Source organism: Agrilus planipennis, unplaced genomic scaffold (genome assembly GCF_000699045.2).
Source record: "Agrilus planipennis isolate EAB-ADULT unplaced genomic scaffold, Apla_2.0 scaffold23, whole genome shotgun sequence".
NCBI classification, from domain to species: domain Eukaryota; kingdom Metazoa; phylum Arthropoda; class Insecta; order Coleoptera; family Buprestidae; genus Agrilus; species Agrilus planipennis.
The window spans coordinates 1,570,616-1,583,168 of NW_020439044.1; the positions used below are offsets into that span (position 1 = coordinate 1,570,616).

Sequence of the window (12,553 nt, forward strand, 5' to 3'; positions counted from 1 at the left end):
TGTGGCTACACATATTTGCCACATATATTTTTGTTACGATATGATATCACTTATATATTTTTGATATTTGATATATTGATATTTTTCCCAACTCAATATTGTAACGTATAATTCAATTCTTTCTTTTGTAAATATTTCCTATTGTTATTATGTAAATATGCTTTCAAATGTATCTTCTCAAAACCTTTTGTATCTGTACCTTTCTATTATTCTCTCTACAAATTACTTTACTACTTGTACTTTCCACTAATCCCTTAACATTTTAATTTCGTTTACTAACAGCATGAGCTGTATAATTCTTATTACTTCTTAATTGCATTTTAATATTGGGTTTCTAGGTACATTGGGGCGAAATCTTTTTCTTAGTATTTCATCTAATCACTCTTTCCAAGTTTCATTCTCTTCTGATTCGATCCCTACTTTAGTTAAAATACTTCTAGCTCCACCCTTTTAATCTTCGTTAAAATTTATTTTCAAGACTACTAACACTTCCGATCTATTATTCAACTGTTCTACTTCATCCTTCAGCGATCGTTAATTAAATTTGTTAAGTTTTAATTGTGTTTTATTCAGTAATTTTACTTTTGCAAAGTGTGTTTAATTCCACCAAAAAACCTAAAGTTATTTCATTTTCATCAAACGTACCTAAAAAAAAATTGCGCAATTTTAGACTTTCAAACTAATAAACAAACCACATCAAAACTGAACAGTTGATTAGCTCCATAAACAGGATCAAACGCATAAAATCGCTTTCAGCGATGCGGGTTAAAAACTAATCTATAAAAGAGGAAATCGACATCGAGCTTTTGAGCAGGATGCCATTCTTTTTCAAATTTCAAAAAATACGATTTGTTTTTGTTATCATTGAAATAGTCGGTATCAAAACTATTCAAAAGTTAGTTACTACATGCTCTGCTGTATGTATGGACAATCGTATTCTGAACAATGCATTCATGATAACGGGTAAATGCCCATTTTCTAAAATAAACTGTAAAAAATATATTCAGGTAGAAATGGACGCTTACTAACTATTAAAGACATTTTGGAAATACGTCCATTTGTTAAATATCATATAGGTCTGCAAACGTTACTATTCGTACATTATCAACTACTGCCCTGAACTGAGTACACAAAAAAGGAAACATACTCTTGCTACATCGTTTAATGAGAACCTGAATAAGCTAAAGTTAACCCAACCTGACCTAACATAAAACAACTTAATAATGTGTTAGAATTTCTTCGAGACACATTTTACGATAGGATTTAACTGTTTGAATCATGTAATAATAATCACGTATATATGTATAGTTACTCATAACCTAAAAGTTAATGCGACTTACAAGTATTATCATCATCATCATTATAAGGTCGTCAGTCCTAAGACTGGAATTTCTAAATTAACCGTTCGCGGGCATAGAAGTGACTTCTTTTTATTAAAGGCGACACGAACCTGCGCTATCCTCTGCTTTATATCCCCACTACTCCTTCAGTTCTGACTTATCTTTATATTCGCTCTTTCCCTACTTTTTCTTCCCTTGCATACCAGTATTTCTGTTCATACAGTACTGTTTTGTCAATATCACATCATAACAACATCGTCACAATAAGTACTCTAAAGCAAGATTTCCAACCCCAAACACAAGAGATACAATGTGACCCACGAACGAATTCTAACTAAATGGCCCGCGTGAACCAGTTTCAAAATTCTCGCCAATTTGAAAGAGTACTTAATATTACCATCATAAACTATAAAATATTACGAAACTAAAATTAGATGCTTATTAGACTAGTTTGAAATCAAATTCCAGGACAATGAAATTACAAAACATAATTTACAAATGTTTGTTAATCCTTTCATGATCAACTTGACTGAATTAATCAGTTATCCTGTCAATATTCAGTTGGAACTCAGTGAACTGCAAAATCTTTCTACACTTTTTTCAGAAAAAATATTTTCATATACACGAACTTCTTTAGAAGAATTTTGAGATGATGTCTACTATTCTCTCCAGAATGGCAATAATATTACATGATGGATATTCTCCGTGTTTGTCTTTGTACATGTTGTGTTATTATGTCCATATATACATACATCAATGCACGTCACGCAATGTCACTATTACTGTGAAAGTCCTCGTCGTCTTTAATTAAAATTCGCATATATGTAATTGGCTATGTAGGTTCTCTTTATTATTAGCTAATTGTAACTGCAAGAGCAGAGGCGCCCGCGCCTTCCGTCTCCTGCCACCACGGCCCCGCCGTCCGTCCTCTCTAATTTGTCGGAAGGACCTTCCAGCAGTGCACGATGGATAAAAGTGGATGCTCCACTCCCATTTTACCCCCCGTGCCAGGCATAAAATTGAAAGCACGTGGCATTCCGCAACAATTTAAATTTAAAATGATTGACCTCAAGCCAGTCGAAAGATTCCAATTGTCGACGAAAAGAATGTACGCGAGTGACGGGATTTTACGAATGGACGGCACGTTTCAGCAAAAATTGCAACGTTCGGTTTGTTACAAACGGTGGTCGTTCATCGGCGTCGACGTCGTGGCGCGTTTAAGTTGGTGCCGATGCCGTGCGGCATGACGTGCCATGCCATCCCACTAGTTTTACCTTTTTCTTAGTCTCTTTTCCGGTTTTCTCGATGACCTGTTACAAACAAAAGGATTCTTGTTCCTTCATCTTTTCTACAACCATAATCCTTGGAACAAAAATTGAAATGGACACCAATGACATAAGTTTTGAGCAAAAGCTGTCGGATCTATTTCATATTGATTACCTAAACATACAGAGCGTTCCCAGCAGATGAGAGAATAATGAAAATTGGACAATTTAATTGCATATGCTATTGACAAATTTCAAAATAAAAACATAAATGCCTTCCGATAACAAGCGGTACTCTTACAATAAATTAGTTTATATGTAAATAAATACTCTAAACCCAAAATTTAACAGTCTCTAACTGAGAATGACACCTTGATTATCGAAACGCATTTTAGATTTCTAAACGTTTTGTGGAATTGCAGGTTATATGTCCATATCTAATTTCGCTGATGGCACCAAGAAAATATATGTGCACATGTTCCATCGGTTACTGGAATGTACAGGCCTGACGCTGGAAGCTGGCGGAAATTTTAAAATGGCGTGAATGCGCGGTGGCAAAAGTAGGCAGGTTTAGGTATAAAGATTGCAGCCCTCATTCTTCAGTATTCCTATCAGGGTCGTAGATTAAATATTTAAAAATAGGTGAGCAAGTAATAGACATACAAACAGAAGAACTAATTGTTGATGTTGGTGACAGTGATCTATATTTCCATGATGACAGTGAATGTGAAAACTAACTATAAAACAAAAGCAATAGGTTAATTTTTTCTTTTTGGTAAGTCATGTTTCTACATTATTTTCTAGTACGCTACTGTCCTATCTGTATTAATACTATACTTAACGCCTACTGAAAGTTTATTTGTGTATCGGTTCCAAGTGACTTACCCAAATAGGTCATAAATGGGCAAGGACCTGCCCGACCGCTCGCCAGCTTCCTTCGTCAGACCTGTAGCAAATTCTACTCTTTAAAAGATGGTTATAGTATGTCTAGTCAAAATTAACACCATCGCAACGAATTTTACGACATAAAACAGTCATTTTCTTCTCGGAATATTGTCCCAATTATCTAGTCATCCACCACGTGTCTTACTTATTTTCTATTCAATACGCTTTATACCGAAAGCAATATCCAGTTCTTCATTGTTCGTATCAGAATAGTGCTGAGTTACTAGCAAAAGTGGGGCAATACCAAATTTTAGCCTGAAAAGCTGCATGATACAGGTTAGATAATTGTATGCTCGTGTCAAAATCAGAATTTACTCATGTATATTACTTTGTAATATCTGGACACTGTGAATTTTGTTTTTAAGTTAAGTAAGGAGTTAATGGCAGTTCAAAATTCTTAAGCAACATCCAAATGATGTATACATTAAAAAATATCTTAAGATGAAGTTCATTTTTGAAATGATCTTGTAGACAGATAGTTATCAAGATCACAGGAGGGTTCACCATTATGTGCTCCTCTTTGTGATGTACTTCCAACGAAAATCGATTGAATCTTCTAGCAGTTATCCATTAGATCATTAAACCGGCTGAAAATCGTACCCGACTTGATGGGTAGCATAGAAAATTACATGGGCAGTGGGCGCGGCGGAAAAGAAACCGTTAAAAGCGTTCGAAATGTGGTGTTACAGACGAATGATGACGATAACGTGGGTAGAAAAGGTTAGAAATGAAGAGGTATTAAAGAGAATAGGAGAACAGAGGAATCTATGGAAATCAATAAGAAATAGGCGAGATAGGTTAGTAGGACACCTTCTCAGGTATATGAAGGGCTATTCAGAGACATTAGAGGCAGAAACGGCGCAGAGGTAGATCTAGATTAGATTACTGTTCGCAAATAGTTAAGGATATGCATTGTTCTAGTTTTAGGGAAATGCGAAGATTAGCTCAGGATAGGAAAGAGTGGAAGTGCGTGTCCAACTAGTCTTAAGACTGGCGACCTTATGATGATGATAGAAAAGTACAAATTTTTTAGCAATTTTGAAAAGAAAATCATAAAGACCAGCATAATTGTAATCGCACCTTACAAATGATACTCCTTTTTGACGTTTACACTTTTTTATTAAACGAGAACAAGAGTGGCTGCGGCTGCTACCATTCCTCTTATTCTTCGACTTACTTCCTTGTTAATCACGATACGACATCGCATTATTTTTCTACCAAAATCATAACACCAACAAACAAAATTTATAAGCAACTTGATAAAAAATAAATAAGAATATAAAAACGCTAACATAATCTAATCGAAGCCAATTCGATTGGAGGCGATTTTCCTTAAGGAAGTCCTTTAATGAGATATTTAAAAACATTAATAAAAATGGGTAAATCGATCCTGGAACTTTAGATCAATCACCCTATATATTACTTACCTTAGAAGAACGTATGAATTAGTATTTATTTTCCACACAACAAAATGGAAGACTAAAACACTACATAAGCATTTTTTTATTCCTGTTTCAGTGAAATTACGTATTTAATAAACATTGTGACACCACAGCACCCTATGGGTGAAGGTAGTTGGAAACTTAATGCAACCAAAGTCGATGTGAAGGTGGAGATGATGTGAGGCGAACATAAATGCAAAGTGTCAAGCCTAGCTATTTCCGACGTCGCGAGAGATGTGTACAATAACGCAATAAGAGCGAAATCCCGACAGAAATACCTAAATAAAATAGCGCCCTGATGGATAGTGACTGCCTGGCGCATGCACTAAACCGTCTGCGTTCACTAGATTTCCAATTTATCTTCGACACGAGATTGGAAACGCATACAAATGAATAAGTTACAGATACATATCTGCACAAAATGGATGAACGTATTTATTAAACACGATACTGTACAATTTCGACACAGAATGAAAAACTGCTGGCTTTAAAAAGATTTTTTTATCATATCCGCGAAAAAATTATGAATATACTTATAGTGGAATTTGATTGTAACGAATATTGCTTATTAGAAACATTCAGCGTTATTGTTATACTATTGAGAAACAATTCTAAAACAAGAAGACTCATTTGCATCTTAACCAATCAGAGAATCAAAAAGATTGGAACACATTAAATGAGTGCCGCTCCTGATCAAGACATCAGATTCCATTTTTAAATTTAAATAATATAACATATGTGTGATCCATGTACACTCACACATACCAAACACGGACAACGTAAATGCATCAACTTTTGAGTTAAAGAAAAATTCGAATCATTCTGCTTTACTACCAAACTTTTTAATTTTTGTTTACAAGGTATCACTTTCACGTATACTACCGTTAATAAGGTCATCACCACTAACTCTTATTACCTACAATTGCACGGTAAACACTGAGAAAGTGACATCAGTGACCATTCCAAATTAAAACATATTTCACTATAATTATGTTTATGTACATGTGAAGGTGTCTCGTTGCTATTTTTGCTGATTGTTACCTTAAATGTATAACCATATCTATCAAAGGTAAAGAATAGAGAAATTCGAGAATTAAAGGGAAAATTCATAATGTCAATTTCACACTCAAATCTCGAGTTAGAGAAATTTTATAGTTATAGAGAAACTAAGAAATTCGAATTGAAAAGTTTGAAAGGAATAAAATTAATATGTATGCTAAGGGTGCCAAACAACATTCGAGCTGGAAAAAATTTCGTGGCGGGAAATTTATTCACACATGACTTAAATTAACAGGAAGAACTCTATATTGATAAAAAAGGTTTTACTATTCTCAATTAACGTAAAACAAAACACATTATTTGCTTCTGTTATATTATTGAACTTTTTTTATAGGAATCATTATGTATTAAAACGAAAGCCTGTCACAACATGTCTCGTTTAAACTACGCTCCTATTCGAAATTATTCGCAACTTTTATATCAGATTCGGTTACAGTTTGAGGTAGACTTCTATTTCGGATATCCGATAGTTTCACTTGCAGTTACGGAACTCCATAGCATCCCTGGCCTAGATCTACACCATCATTGTCCCAAGTGAGCTGCGCGGGATTCCCCAAATCTGCACGGAGAGATATAACCTAACACAGGTCATGAGCTCCTACTATTAAAAATTGATTAAATCCATAGTATTAATCGGATAGATGAGAAGAAATAGCTAGGTAAAAATTTCACTGCAAATAAATAAACATTTACACTTACTACTATATAATGATCACATATTACATCAGAATTGTAACCAGTAAACATACATCGGCACCGTACGTTCCGATTCTTAATTAATAGATAATTCGGGGTTCACCTGAAACACTGGTGCGCGGTATTATTCGGAATTCCCCCGCTTTCCCCAACACAAGTTCGGCTACGGGCTGACGTGCAAAATTAATAAGAACAATACAAGTTCTTGGCCAGTAATTTACCGAAACGCAGATCGCGATTTCGATCATATTAAATTTCATCTGCACATCATAGATAGTCTGGTTAAATCATCGCCCAAATCAAATGGGCTCTCCAAGAGCAAGTTGGTACAAGATCTACTTATGCATTACTTACCTAATATATATCTACTTTCAGCTAAAGCATTTCATATGTTAGACAAGGTCTATGACGTGCCAATGAGATTTAATAAGAACAAAATCGTGATCCACGCCTGACAGCTTTGATTTTCTAATTTTGAATGCTATAGGGTTGTTCGGAAAGTCATTTCGTTTTTTATTGTGGAAATGAAAGACAGTTTTCGTATAATAAATAAATACTTTACTAAATTATATATTGACCGTTCTGGTCCAACACCTTTTGCCATCTTTCTGGTAGTAGAATAATTCCACGCTCATAAAATTTTTGGTCTTTGCTGGCAAAAAACTGATCGAGGAGGTTTTTGACCTCCTCATTTGAGGTGAAGGTTTTACCGTCTAAAAAATTTTGGAGTGACCGGAACAAATAATAATCCGATGGTGCCAGGTCTGGAGAATATGGTGGGTGTAGCATTGTATCCCATTCAAGCTGTAAAAGCTTTTGGCGAGTGACCAAACTTGTGTGAGGTCTCGCGTTGTCTTGGTGAAACACTACACCTTTCCTGTTGATTAGTTCTGACCTTTTCTGTTGAAGTGCATCATTCAGTTTGTCCAGCTGATGACAGTAGACTTCCGAATTAATCGTTGTGTTATCCGGTAAAAGCTCAAAAAAAACGATTCCTTTAAAATCCCACCAAACAGACAGCATCACCTTTTTTTGGTGAATATCGGCTTTGGAAATGGTTTGAGCCGGTTCATCTTTTTTGCTCCATGACCTCTTGCGTTTGACGTTGTTGTATACAACCCATTTTTCGTCCCCAGTGATGATGCGCTTCAAAAACGGATCATTTTCGTGACGTTTGAGAAGCGAATCGCAGACGTCAATGCGGCGACACAGATTTCTCTCTGTGAGAACATGGGGAACCCATACATCGAGCTTCGAGGATAATCCCAGGCCTTTCAAGTGGTCATAAACTGTTGAATTTGATAAATTTAACCTCAATCCGATCTCACGTGTTGTTATTCGCCGGTTCACATCAACTAATGCCTTTATCGCGTCTTTATCAGCTTCAACCGGCCTTCCCGAACGTGGTGCATCTTCGACATCAAAATTGCCGGATCGAAATTTAGCGAACCAGTTCTGGCACTGGCGTACTGTCAACACACCTTCTCCATACACATCAGTCAATTTCTTTCTGGCTTGAACAGCATTTTTACCCTTTCTGTAGTAAAACAGTAAGATATGTCGAAAATGCTGCTTATCGCTCTCCATATTTAAAAGGGCACCAACCAAAAACTACTGCGTAGAATTAATTGGAATTTTTCACACACAAGCCTTGCTATATGAGCTCTCAAAGCATATAAAAATTATACGGCTTAAATGTGAAGTTGGGTGCAAAAGAATACAATTAAATCCTCTGTCGGGAAAAAACGAAATGACTTTCCGAACAACCCAATATTTTCTAATGCAGAAAGGTATTACTTACCTAAACTGTAAATTTTTGAAATAACCATCAGAATACCTATTTACTGTCTTCCTTTTCCATTTTTGTAGTTCTTGTTTATATCGACCTGAAACAAAAAAGATTTGATCTAATAATACAGTTTGTAATTTATAGTGAAGTAATAGCAATGAATAAATGCAAATATGTTACTAGTTTATAAATATTAGCACCGAAGTAATTTCTCTTCCTAATGAAGTTGAAAAAACGTTAGAAAAATACAAAAACTATATTCGAGAACAAGCACAACAGGAACGTAAATAACGAACAATGATATGCTCCAAATTACCAGATTAGCTAAAGATAAAAATTAAAATAAGAACAGAAATCTTTAAAATACCGCTTTCATTTTATTTAAAGCTAACTCCTCCTTGCTAGATGCTAATACTGCTATATAATCTGCAAATCTAAGCATACTAATTTTTAGCCCCTGTACATCTATTTGTATATATAATAACCACTTTAAATTGATTTTTATCATGCCGAGAATGGAATTTCCCAATCAAGAAAAACTTGACATATACTATTCTATTCCTCGATTAATGTTTAACGTACAATAAAAAATTTTTCAATTTTGCAAACCACAAATTATAGTTTGCATTCAAAAAGTGCTACCATTTGCAAAAAAACTCGAACATTTCGATGATTCTTGATTGATAGAGTAACTGTACTTTTGGCTTTTGTTCTTACTGTCCATTTCTCGTGAAGCATAATACAAAACCTTTATGAGCGCGTGTAAGTATGAACACGTAAATCGACGTGTGCCTTGTGTATGTAAATACAAATATGTGCGTAACGTAGGTACTGTAAAACATCAGCAGTTATGATCAAATAACACTAGGAACGAGCACAATCAAAAGGCATGAAGGGTGGAAAGCGCAGAACCGGATAAAATCGACCTCATTCCGAGAACGAAAGGGGTTGTTTACAGTTTTCATGCATGGCCTATGTAATATTAGCATATCGTATTTGATGTAAAAAACCCCGGCCCAGTTTTTGCGCCACGCTTTTAGAATATTAAACGCATTTCTGAGCACCATCGACATCGGAAAATCTACCGAGAAAAGTACGCATATATGCATTTAAAAAAAAAATCCTTTTAACTCGAGTATAACAAGTTAAAAAAAGTCCTAAATGCAATTAGGAAGATGCTATTTTATATATCTAGATGCTTAGATGCATTATATCTATGCATCGTGAATCTCACAAAGGGTACGATACAATCAATCAAGTATGCTCCCAAAATTTAATTTATTCATATTTTCATCACGAAAAGAATAAGACACTGATTGCTATCCTATGGTGGTCTAACAAATTCTGGGGCAGGTATATTTCATAGATAGCCTTTCACTTATAATATACTGTCACGGCTTTCATTCCCTTATCACCACTATCAAGCAGGCTGAAAACAGACTTCCACTCTATCCAGCACAATATAGGTCACTGGATTTTATTCATTACATAGTTCAGAGCATGAAACATTAAGCAACTCAACAATTATTATTTGACGTAGTATCATTTGTTCTTTTACGAATTTATCTGACAAATAAAGTGAGGGAGGTTATTTTTTATTTCACTCCATAGGCCGTTTATCGAGAAGGAAACGAAAAATTATCAATTCTCGAAACCTCAGACCCAAACAATATTTGTGTTTACGGAAACCATTCCGTTGGTTCAGGAGCTTACAATACCCAAAGTAGACAACCTTCTGTCTCACGAATTGCTGCATATTCTTTAGGCATCAATAATGGATTTACGATTACTTAAATTAGTCATACAGACAAGAGAAGAATTAACATATCATACTTCAACAAATAGCTAATAAAAAAAGCAAAAATGCAGAAGTCACAAATGTAAATTCAACATAACATACTGTCCGTACAGGCAACAACAATACGTCATGAGACCCATAATGGGTTGCCCAAATTAGTAGCAAGCCTAGATCTCACCAGTAACAAATAAAATCAAATTTTCTGGATCTCACATTCTGGAATCCTTCTAGAGCAAATCCAGCCCCTACAAATGCTCGAGATTGAAATGCTTCACCGAACGGCATGGTCTAGAGCAGTGATTCCCAACCGGTGGTTCGCGAACCGCTGGGGGTTCGCAGTGTTTGCAGAGGGGGTTCGCGAAAATAATATTGTAATGGCGGATTTTTTAAAACGCCTTTAAAATCAAAATCAAAAAAAAAAACAAAACAAAAATTAAAGAATACACCCACTGTAAAACAGATTGTTCGCTGACTGTTTGTTAAGAAATCTATAATAAATTTCAATATTTTCATTTCGTTGTTCCTTATTTGTTTTTCAAAATTACTTCATCAATATCAAAATATATCAACAATTTTATACATTAAAATTTATTCCTCTTATTCAAGTAATCAAATACATTCTATTCTATTCTATTACAAAGATTTATTTATTTTTAAAACATTTTATCAATGTGAATAGTATGATGTTCTGCTTTATATTTAAAATCATTGCAGCAGTTTTCCCTTCTATGTAATATTTTTTTTACAATACAATTGGAAATAAATATCAAATTAAGGCAGTTTACTACATTTACATCATTTCAGTCTTATTAATGTTTTATTTAAATGTTTCACGATTAATATAATCAATTATTCTGCAATATGAAAAATATATATTCTATCAAATTTTATTGCTTTTTTTATCTCGGGAATTGGCGACGTCGGACTGTACCTATGAATTGAGATAAGAACTCAGAAGTTACATGATGGAGTAAACGGTGCCGGTTGTCGATACATTCAAATAAACAACAAAACAACAAACATTACGATAAAAATGAAATAATACCAGCATTTGTTCATCGCAAATACTACACAGCATTATTTTAATTACATATCAAACTGTAAACGATCAAAAGAAAGAAAAAAATGTAAGTTACGTACACATTAGTAAGCAAATGAATAATCATTTAGGCAAATTTTCACACTACCATTGAAGTGCTGCGAAGGCGCGTTAATTTTTTTACACCTGTAAATACAGATACGTAGAACGTGATAGAAGACAGGTTTTGTAACATCTACCAAAATTATGTACAAAAAGGAATCTAATTTTGTTGGTTGTTGTATAATAATTTATACATTTTAAGACTATAATTTTGCCAATAAACCAACAATAGTTGTGGAGTGAACTTGTTATTTATTACAGTGCGACGTTTCGACCGTCAATTTCGGACAATAATTATCACATCGTAAGCGTATTTTGTGCACAAGAATATATATAAGATCCTTATAAGAACAGTGTAATATTCGTTAAACCGGATGATGACCGAAATTGGCGGTCGAAACGTCGCACTGTAATAAATAAAAAGTTCACTCCAGAACTATTGTTGGTTTATTGGCAAAATTAGAGTCTTGAAATGTATAAATTATCTACCAAAATTATTTATGAGCCACTCTGGGATATGGATGACTATACAATCACCAAGTTCTGCCGAACTAAATGCCATTGTCATAACTACTGTTTTACACTGACCTATGCTAGTGATGCATTGAACTACTGAAATAACTTCGACTAACTGCATATATGCAAGCCTACAACATTAATAGAACAAAAAACTAATTTATTTATGTTAATATTCATTTACAAAAAAAAGTTATTTAAAATTTTGTATGTTTCTATAACGCACCTATGATTATTTTTTGTATTAAAATGTACATGATACCAACTCAACTTTTAGGTTGGTAATCATGATTCTCATTCTATGTATGTTTACAAATGAGTATGTTATTAATATATGAAAAGAGACACATGTCACTGTCAATCGATGTAATAACCATTTTTGATCTTTTATCATTAGATAACTTTTCAATCCTATAAACCTGTGTTATTATTTGCTCACCAGTTAACAATTTATATAGTTTTTTTCAAGGTGGGGGTCAAATAGTTTTTTTAACGTTTCGGTTTATTCAACCATCATCAGACTTTTGAAGTGTTACTGCTTGTACACAGATAATAACATATT

At 34.2% G+C, this 12,553-nt stretch overlaps 1 protein-coding gene across 3 annotated transcripts in view; it reads right to left on the reverse strand.

Annotated features, from left to right (window-relative positions):
* Window positions 1-12,553, reverse strand: part of LOC108732495 — a 167,730-nt gene that overhangs the window by 104,812 nt on the left and 50,365 nt on the right. For all 3 annotated transcript variants that reach the window (XM_018463350.2, XM_018463353.1, XM_018463352.1), the window contains exon 2: window positions 8,549-8,633. The gene's annotated coding sequence lies outside the window, so the exon portion shown is untranslated. The remainder of the gene's footprint in view (window positions 1-8,548; window positions 8,634-12,553) is intronic.